The following is a 9,905-nucleotide window of genomic DNA, read 5'->3' as shown; positions in this document are numbered from 1 at the left end:
AGGAAGGGTGGGGGGCACAGGCTGGGAGCGATTCCCGAATCACATTTGCTCACAGAACCAGGGAATGCATTTCTCTTTCTCAGCTTCTGCTGTGCTGTGCTGAGGCGAACCCTTCGAATCACAGACCCTCTCTGCCTTCTGACTTCCAGTAAGGCTGGGCCCACAGGAGGTGCTGGAGGGGTGTTGGGATGCAGGAAGGTCAGAAGGGTCTTCCTTGCACGTGCTGTTGGCTGGCATTTCCCATCCTCTTCACCAGCAATGGCCCTGCTAGCAGGAGCTGATTCTAGGCCAGAAGTTTCCAGGTTCCTGTGTCTCAACCTAAGTCTTATCAGACCCGCTTGGCAGTATGAGCACCGGCCCAGTGGAGCCCTTCTCTGAGCTTGTGAGTGTGAAATGGCCCACCTTCCCATTTGTACCCCAGTTCGGCAGCTAGGAGCTGCTTTCTGATGTGCCTGCTGAATTCTGCTATCAAAGCACCTAAGTGAATGAGCATGGCGGTGTTTCAATAAAACTTTATTTACAAAATTGGGAAGCAGGCTAAAGATTGGTGCTCTCCACCGCAAAAGATACAGTGACCAAAATACAAAGACAACCTACAGAATGGGAAAGAATATTCTCCTAATACCCATCCGATAAGGGGTTGATATCAAGGGTATATAAAGCACTGGTTGAACTCTACAAGAAGAAAACATCCAACCCCATCAGAAAATGGGGCGAAGAAATGAACAGAAACTTTTCTAAGGAAGAGATACGAATGGCCAAAAGGCACATGAAAAAATGCTCTGCATCACTAATCATCAGGGAGATGCAGATAAAACAACTATGAGATACCACCTCACACCACAGAGAATGGCACACCTCCAAAAGAACAAAAGCAACCGTTGTTGGAGAGGATGTGGGGAAAAAGGGACCCTTCTACACTGCTGGTGGGAATGCCGACTGGTTCAGCCCTTTTGGAAAACAATATGGACGATTCTCAAAAAATTAGAAATTGAGCTTCCATTTGATCCAGCAATACCACTTCTTGGAATATATCCCAGAGAAACAAAAAAGTATAGTCGAAATGACATCTGCACTTATATGTTCATCACGGCACAGTTTATAATAGCTAGAATCTGGAAAAAAACAGAGTGCCCGAGAACAGATGACTGGTTAAAAAAACTTTGGTACATATATACAATGGAATACTATGCAGCTGTTAGAAAAGATGAAGTCATGAATTTTGCATATAAGTGGATCGACATGGAAAGTTTCATGCTAAGTGAAATGAGTCAGAAAGAGAGGGACAGACATAGAAATATTGCACTCATCTGTGGAATAGAAAATAACAGAGTAGGAGACTAACACCCAAGAATAGTAGTATATAATACCAGGAGGTTGGCTCCATGGCTTGGGAGCTGGCCTCACATGCTGGGGGAAAGGCAGCCTGGATAGAGAAGGGAACACCAAGTAAAATGTGGTTGGAGATCCTGCACAGGAAGGGAGATGTGTGCTGAAAGTAGACTAGAGACTGAACACGATGGCCACTCAATACCCCTATCACAAACCACAACACCCAAAAGGAGAGAGAGAACAAAATGGAATACCCTGCCACAGAAGGGGGTGGGGTGGGGGGTGGGATTGGAGGGTGGGAGGGATACTGGGTTCATTGGTGGTGGAGAATGGACACTGGTGGAGGGATGGGTTCTCGAACATTGTATGAGGGAAACACAAACACGAAGATGGGTAAATTTATAACCCTCACAGTGACTCACTAATTTAAAAAATTAATTAATTAAAAAAAATTAACACGCCCTCGGCCCAGATAAGATCCAGAGCTGCTGCTCAAGAAACAGACCCTCTGCTACTAAAAACTATGATCCAAGAGGTCTCCTAACCCATTTTGGCACCCAGAGCGGCTTCTTACAGAAATGCATCTAGACTGTGAACTGAACTAAAACATCAGAAATCCAAAAAAGCTGTCCTGGCTACGTGAGTTCATAGAATCTTCATTCTCAGCAATGAAAAGAAATTATTAAATGATGCCTTTTCAGCAGGCCTGATTGTTGGGGGAAAATTCCAAACAATAATAGTGAGTTCTCTATTGAAATGTTGAATGTATTCAAAGTATAGAGAATAAAATGAAGATCATTAGCTACTTAGGTAGGGGCTGGGTAGGAGGGGGTATATTGGGGTTCTTGGTGGTGAAACATATGCACAGGTGAAGGGATGGGGGTTCAATCATTGTATGACTGAGACTTATGCCTGAAAGCTTTGCATTTTTTTTCACTGTGATTCAATATAATAAAATAAAAATTTTTAAAAAATTGGTGCTCCCCATGTTATAAACCAAGATTTGAGTGGAGTCATAAAGAGCAAAGCAAGAGGACAACCCCAGACAGAAGGCTGGGAGGAATTAGATTCAGCCTGCAAGTGTGAGCAAGCCACAGTTGGGAGATCTTCAAGAACAAGATGAAGGGCTGGAGTGATGGCACAGCGGGTAGGGCGTTTGCCTTGCACGCGGCCGACCCGGGTTCGATTCCCAGCATCCCATATGGTCCCCTGAGCACTGCCAGGGGTAATTCCTGAGTGCAAAGCTGGGAGTAATCCCTGTGCATCGCTAGGTGTGACCCAAAAAGCAAAAAAAAAAAAAAAGAACAAGATGAAGAAGTTGAACTAACTAGATTATCCTATTAATCCCACTAGTCCTAAGAGTCTAATGGTTCTGTCATTGTCTCCAAAGCAGCAATGATTCAAGTTAACACCTAAGAGTAGACTCTGAAGTGATTACTGTGAGGAGGGAGAGAGAGAGAGAGAGAGAGAGAGAGAGAGAGAGAGAGAGAGAGCTCTGAGGATCAACCTCGAGAAGGGAAGGGGAGGAAAGAGAAAGAAAGAAAGAAAGAAAGAAAGAAAGAAAGAAAGAAAGAAAGAAAGAAAGAAAGAAAGAAAGAAAGAAAGAAAGAAAGAAAGAAAGAAAGAAAGAAAGAAAGAAGGTAAGGGAAGGAAGGGAAGAAAGCAAATCTCTGAAGGAGAAATTGGGTTCAGATGTGTTCTCATAAAAATCTCATTTTATCTAGCTGGGGGAGCTTTGAATCAGAGAGGGGCGTTGAGGTGTCCCAAGTTGGGGTGATGGAAACAACCTTCTATACCCAGTCTTGATTGGCCGACAGTTGTGGCTGCTCCCAGAGAGACATGACAGCTATATTGATCTGAGGCAATGTCTGAGGGCCATGCTAGCATGGCAGAGGGCAAGGTGCTCAGTGCTGCAGACCTCCATGGACAGTGCCTCGTGATGTCCACTACAGTCCAGCCCTGACTCTGCTCAGATCTCAGATTCACTGTTTTGATGAAGCTCAGAGAGTGTCCACTCCTCAGAAATCTGGGAGGTGTCATACTTCCTGAAGGAAAACTCGGAAAAGGAAGATATCAGTTAGAGGGAAGGTGGGGGGCCTTACTTAGTGACTAGTACCTGCTCCACTGGATAATCTCCCTCCTTTTTATCCAGAAACAATTTGAGGTTTCTTTCCCCACTCAAGAGTCCCTTTACTCATCTCAGTTGTTGCCCGGTGATGTGACCTGACTCAGCTCTGAGAGATCCAAGACCTTTCCACCAGGCAGATGCATGCATCCGTTTATGACCAAAATTGGGCAAGAGAATTTTCAGATGCAGTCAGAGTCACCGGGGTGGCAGACTTAGACTCTCTATGTGCACTATGTGGCAAGCACCCACATCCTCTGCGGAGAGCACCCTTACTCCCGCCCAGGGGAGGGCTCATACTTCTGCTTAAAGGGACTCCGCTAATGGCGGCAGCCTTGGCACTCAGTACATCATTGTTCCACCTCTTGGCAAAAGGGTCTCCTGAAGTGAGTGGGGTCCCCACACCCAAAGTGGTGGAGACGGAAACCCAATCCCCTGAGATCACTGTTGAGTATGAGGACAAGAAGGGTTGCCACTCTGCTTCTACTTTCTGGATTTGAGTCCACAGCCTCCCCTCAGTGTGGGGTCTGAAGGTCTACTGTGTTTGGAGGATGGTGCCCCACTCTGCCAACTCAGAGGTGCCTTCAGCAGTCCGTGCCAAGACTCTGTCGGGCCAGCAGCTTCTCAAAGGTGCCACATGTGAAATGACCAAGGGCACAGCAGCAAGGTGCAGAGTGATAGTACAGTGGGGAGGGGCGTTTGTCTTGCACGTGGCTGACCCGGGTTTGATTCCCGGCTTCCCATATGGTCCCCCAAGCTCTGATAGGAGTAATTCCTTAGTGCATCACTTCTCGGCCTTTTGGCTAATATCAAGTGTAGTAATTCCTGAGTGCAGAACCAGGAGTAACCTCTGAGCATCACCAGTTGTGACCCAAAAAGAAAAAAAAAAGGCACGGGAGCCTGTATTTTCTGTCTCACCTTTCTCACCTCCTTCACTGCATCTCTCCCTCTCTTCCCTCGCCTCCTTCACTCTGATGAGGGCCCATAGATAAGACACGCGCAGTGTGGCAGTGTGAAACAGACATTTGACATCACAGACAAATGTCAGAGAAAGGCTCTGGAGATCCCTAAACAAGGGATCCCCTTAAGACCATGAAATAAAATTGCATATTTTAATACTTGTAGACCATTATCACCTCCTCTTCTAGCCTTTTTCTCTGAATTTCTCTCAAGGCTTTCTTTTTTTCTTATTAATTGTTTTTCTTTTTGGGTTACACCCAGGAATGCTCAGGGGTTTACTCCTGGCTCTGCACTCAGGAATTACTCCTGGTAGTGCTTGGGAGACCATATGGGATGCCGGGGATCAAACCTAGGTCTGCATGCAAGGCAAACGCCCTCTCCGCTGTGCTATCGCTCTGGCCCCTCCAGACTTTCTCTGATGTCCTTGCAGTCTCCCCTGGAATGGTAGGCAATAGAGACCATCAAGGACTGACTTGACAAGGGATGAACACCACAGATCCTTCCTGGCCCTGCAGTCTGAGTTCTCAGCATCCTCACCAACAATCACTCTCCAAGGTTTGCAGAGCCCTGTTCCCACCCTACATCTGTACACATCCATCATTCCCACCAGACTAGCTCAGACAGGGTAAACTGCTGAGTGGAATGAAAGGAGGGTGCCCTTGACCTTCAGAACAACACTCCTCCCAGTGGTCCTCCTCTCCCCCTGCCCTACTCCCTCAATCTCCTCAGCTCCTCCTCCGGACTTGGTTATCTACCCCTAAAAACTGACTACACCTAGATACTCATGAAAGTGTGGCCATTAGTCCATTGGACATCTCCCCCTGGACTACCTCAAAGTCAGTGGGCATGTGTCTCCTGGCAAACTCTATCTCACTGGAAGGAACTATCACCTTGTCTTTTATTCCTTCCCTCATGCCCCTGTAATCCATCATCAGACTCTTCTCACTCCACCTCTCTCCACTGAGTGCATGCATCCATGTCCTTCCGTGGCTGTCTCACCAAGCCCCATTCTGTCTGACCGAGACAAGATTCTTGGCATCCCCTCAATAATGCCATTCTGCTCTTGACCCACACACTGATCTTTGCAGACACATACATTATGATGATGTCAGTTCCCAGTTCAAACCATTCAGTGGCTTCCTATTGGCCTTGGGCCAAATACCCACCCAGAGTGTCTCTGCCCAGCCGTACAGGAGGGAGCCCAGCCAGCTCTCGCTCCCCTTCCTAGAGCTCCTTGCACCATCCTCCTATTAAAGGGGCGTGCTCCTTCCTCTCCAGTCCTTTATGTACATCTATCCTCTTTCGGGAGCCTCTTTCCAGGCTGTGAGTTTGAATCATTGTCCTAGAGCTTGTCTCTCAGCGCTGTCACCATGTTTGGGATGACCTGTCTGAGTCATTAATATTCACCTGCCCTAGTACGCTGTCCACTCCCTGAGGCTCAAAAGGGATCGTGGTGTTTTGCTATCCCTTTAATCCCTGCCACTGGCCCACTGGACAGTGCCCAGCAGCCCTCAATAAAGCTGTGAGCCAGACATCAATCTAAGTGTGAGGCATCTACCAGTCTCTTTAAGCCAGGAGCACCCTAGAGCTGATAACTATCATTGCATTAATTTATAGAGGAAAGGGGGACTATCTTAAGTCATTTGTCCAACATCACAGAAAGAGTAAGATCCAAACCTACCAGGCTGTCTCTAGAACCTGCTCTTAACCACTCCCTGTACTATTTCTCCAGCTGGAAGTGTCAGACAATCCCACTTTACAGAGGAGCAGCCAAGTGCACAATTTGGGAGAGCTGGAATTATATCTCAGAGCCCAGGATTCTTCCGCTTGCCCTGGTTCCTGCATAGTTGCCTGCAGACAGTTCATGAAAGGATTGTAGGTGAGTCACCTATGCCATACTCCCAGGGTACCTGGGGACTTGCCAAACCCACAGACTCCCGGGCTACCAGAAGACTTGTAAGAGATTTGAGAACTTTGCTTCCCTGAAACACTGAAACACCTTCATTTGGTTTTGTCTCAACTTTTATTCAAAATTCATCATTCACTTAAAGCCTTGGCAGACCTCTGTAAAGAGAAAAGATTTCTCAAGAACTAAAAAATGAGAGAGAGAGATGATAAAACTTGTCCCAAATTTCTCAGTATCTTCTGAACACCAATTTTTGATATTTGAGGAGAGCTGCAGAGACGTCCCCTGGGAAAGATGTGTGCTGACACAGAATGTTGTCTTCTGGGTTTCACGGTCCTTGGGAACCCATAAACTGAGTAAAGTGAAGGGTGAACACTACTTTGAGGTTTCTAACATAATCCACCAAAGAAAATTCCTACCTCCCAATAGTTAAATGTTGGTGATAGATTTCTAATTTATAGGTGGATAAATCATCACCCAGATTTCAGATTATAGACCCAAGCATCCCTTGCAGCTAGACAGTGAAATTACTTTCTGTGAGCAGAAATAATGTATCAAATGTCCAGATTGTTCCCTTCAAAGGCTCAGCCCCCTCTTTCCTCTTTTGTCACCCTTAATCCTAGGTTTCTTCACCTACATCAGGGTTACAACAGCAGGCAGTTAGACCAGTCCCTCTCACTCAGCCCATGTCTTGCCAACCTCCTGCCATCTTGTCCAGATATCTGATTGCACATAACCTCTGCCTGCCAGGGCACCTCAGGCCAATCTCTACTGGGGACATGCCATGTACAAAGTTCTTGCTCACTTGTCCACATGCACATGGCCCCTGTCCTTGAGAAGCTCCTCCTCCACAGAGGAAGACGCTGATGAGGCAGCTCCTCCCTGCCACATGCTGAGCAGAGAACATGGCACCCAAATGAAAGCAATGCTGTGCAAGGCTGATGAGAATTGCCTCCCTCTGACAGGCTCTTGAGGAAGCACAATGACAGTTTTGGAGTGTGGGCAGGGAATAGGGTCAAGGAGGGGACAGAATGAAGGTCTCCTACCAGTGACAGACGGATCCAGTGAAATAGACTGAACTGTCTCATTCTGTCCCTTCATCTTCAGATGGTTCATATATAAAATGGGAAATAGAACACTCTCTGTGACTCCCCACAGGTTGTGTGAGAGAATGATGTGTCCCCATAGGGACTGTACCATTCAGCACACCTCACATCACTTTACCTTACTCCACCTCAACTCACCTCACCTCACCTCACCTCACCTCACCTCACCTCACCTCACCTCACCTCACTTCTCCTCACCTCACCTCACCTCACCTCACCTCACCTCACCTCACCTCACCTCACCTCACCTCACTTCTCCTCACCTCACCTCACCTCACCTCACCTCACCTCACCTCACCTCACTGCACCTAACCTTGCTTTACCACACCGACTCACATCACCTCAGTATGCATCACCAAACTTCACCACATTTCACCTCATCTCACCTCATCTCACTGTATCTCACATCACCTCAGCTCACTGTACCTCACCTAACACCGCTATACCTCACCCTAGGTAACCTAACTCCATTCTACCTCACCCTACCTCACCATACTCACCCCACTGCACCTCACCTCATCACACCTCACATGACCTCACCACACATCACCTGACCCCACCTCAACTGCACCTCTCCCCACTTCACCTCACCTAACCACATCACACCTCACTCACCTCACCCAACATCACCTCACCACAGATCACCTCACCTAACCTCACTTCATGTCTCTCACCTCACCTCACTGCACCTCACTTCAGATTGTTTTACCTCACCTCACCACACCTCATTCACATCACCTCACCACAGATCACCTCACTTCACTGCACCTCACCTCATCTCATCTAACCCACCTCGCCATATTTCACTGCACTTCACCTCACCACACCTCCCATCACCTCACCATATATCACCTCATCTCACTTCAAACCTCACCACATCTCACCTCATCTCGCCTCACTGAACTTCACCTGATCTCACCTCACCTCATGTCACCTGACCACATTAGGGTCAATGCTTCCTCATCTTTCCTAGAAATCTCGGCCCTTTCCACCTTCTAACCCATTTCCATCCTACTAGAAGGCATGTTGGGAAAGAGAAGTGTCTTATTCATAAGCAACTAAAGAAGTGAGGCGAGGAACAGAGTGATAGAACAGCAGGTAGGGCACTTGCTTTGCACAAGACTGTCCTGGATTCAATCCTTGGCATCCCATATGGTCCCCTAAGCACTGATCCCTGAGCGTAGAGCCAGAAGGAAGCCCTTCTGGTACTCAGGTACTGCAGGGTGTGGCTCAAAAAAATAAACAAAATGGAAGAAAGAAAAAAGTGAGGTAAATAAAATTGTTTCTGATAGTCTTTGGTTTTTACTGCCTGCCCTCACCTAGCCAGAATGGGGAACAGGGAGGGGAGGGGTAGTAAGGGACCACCAGGTGGAGAAGGCTCTCCTGCCAGAGCAAGTCCTACCTTCTTCAGGGAGCCCTCTCCCACACCAGCCCCTGCTCGGGGCCAGCTTCCAGGGCCACATCCAGTTAGACACACAGGAGGGGTGCAGAGATCATCAGCTAAGGCACTTGCCTCACACCACCCACGCCCACCAGGAATGATTCCTGAGCACAGAACCAGAAGTAAGCCCTGAGCACCACTGAGAGTGGCCCCCAAGTCCTATCCCTGCCCCACAGAATAAAACAAAGAAATAAAGGCACTGCCACCTAACTAGTCGAAGACCCATTCTTCAGCAAGAAACTCAGACCCTGCACTGTCTGTGCTGCAAGAGGGAAGCTAGCAGTAAAGCTGTTTCTCCTCCCGCAGCCGGTCCTTGGAACCCCAGGAATCCAAATTTTGCAAACTGTGAAAATTATAGAGCCATTCCTCCAATTCCTCCCTTGCTTCCCCCTTGAACTGGAAAGAAGTTCAGTCACCTGATTGGGGGAACACAAGGCAAGTGGGTGAGCTGAGGTCCCGCGGGGTTCAATGTTCTCAGCAGCACCTTTGTTTGGCCTAGAGAACTTGCATCCGACCCACCAGTAGCAGCTCAAGTAAGAGAAATGGGCCCAAGCGCCCCTCTACAGGGGATCCATCCCTGGGGATCCCCCAGGAGTCTGGGCGTGGAGAAGCCCGGGGATCCAGCAAGGACAGAACTCAGGCTGTGCCCAAGCGGCCTTCCAGAGCGGCCTTCCAGAGCTCCCTCTCCTTCCCGGCTCTCCCCAGGTACCCCTCTTTCCCCACTGTCTTTCAGTGGGCTTTAGGCGCGTGCGCGCCCGCGGGAGGGTCCCGTGCGTCCTAGCGCTTGGCGCCTGCAAAATTGGAGAAGCTCTGAGGAACACTGTGTGACCCGGTTGCTATCCGTTTATTCTCTTCTGGAGAGGGAGACCCACACAGTCTTGTTTGTTTCTCCATCCCAGCTGCCCGGGAGCGGGACATATGGACACCTCCGCGCAGCGCATCTGTGACATCAGGGACGTTTTCTGGGAATGCCCGTGTGTGCGCTTGTGCCTGGGTGAGGTGTGTGTGTGTGTGTGTGTGTGTGTGTGTGTGTGT

Source organism: Sorex araneus, chromosome 5, assembly GCF_027595985.1.
Source record: "Sorex araneus isolate mSorAra2 chromosome 5, mSorAra2.pri, whole genome shotgun sequence".
Taxonomy (NCBI): domain Eukaryota; kingdom Metazoa; phylum Chordata; class Mammalia; order Eulipotyphla; family Soricidae; genus Sorex; species Sorex araneus.
This window is presented reverse-complemented; position numbering follows the sequence as displayed.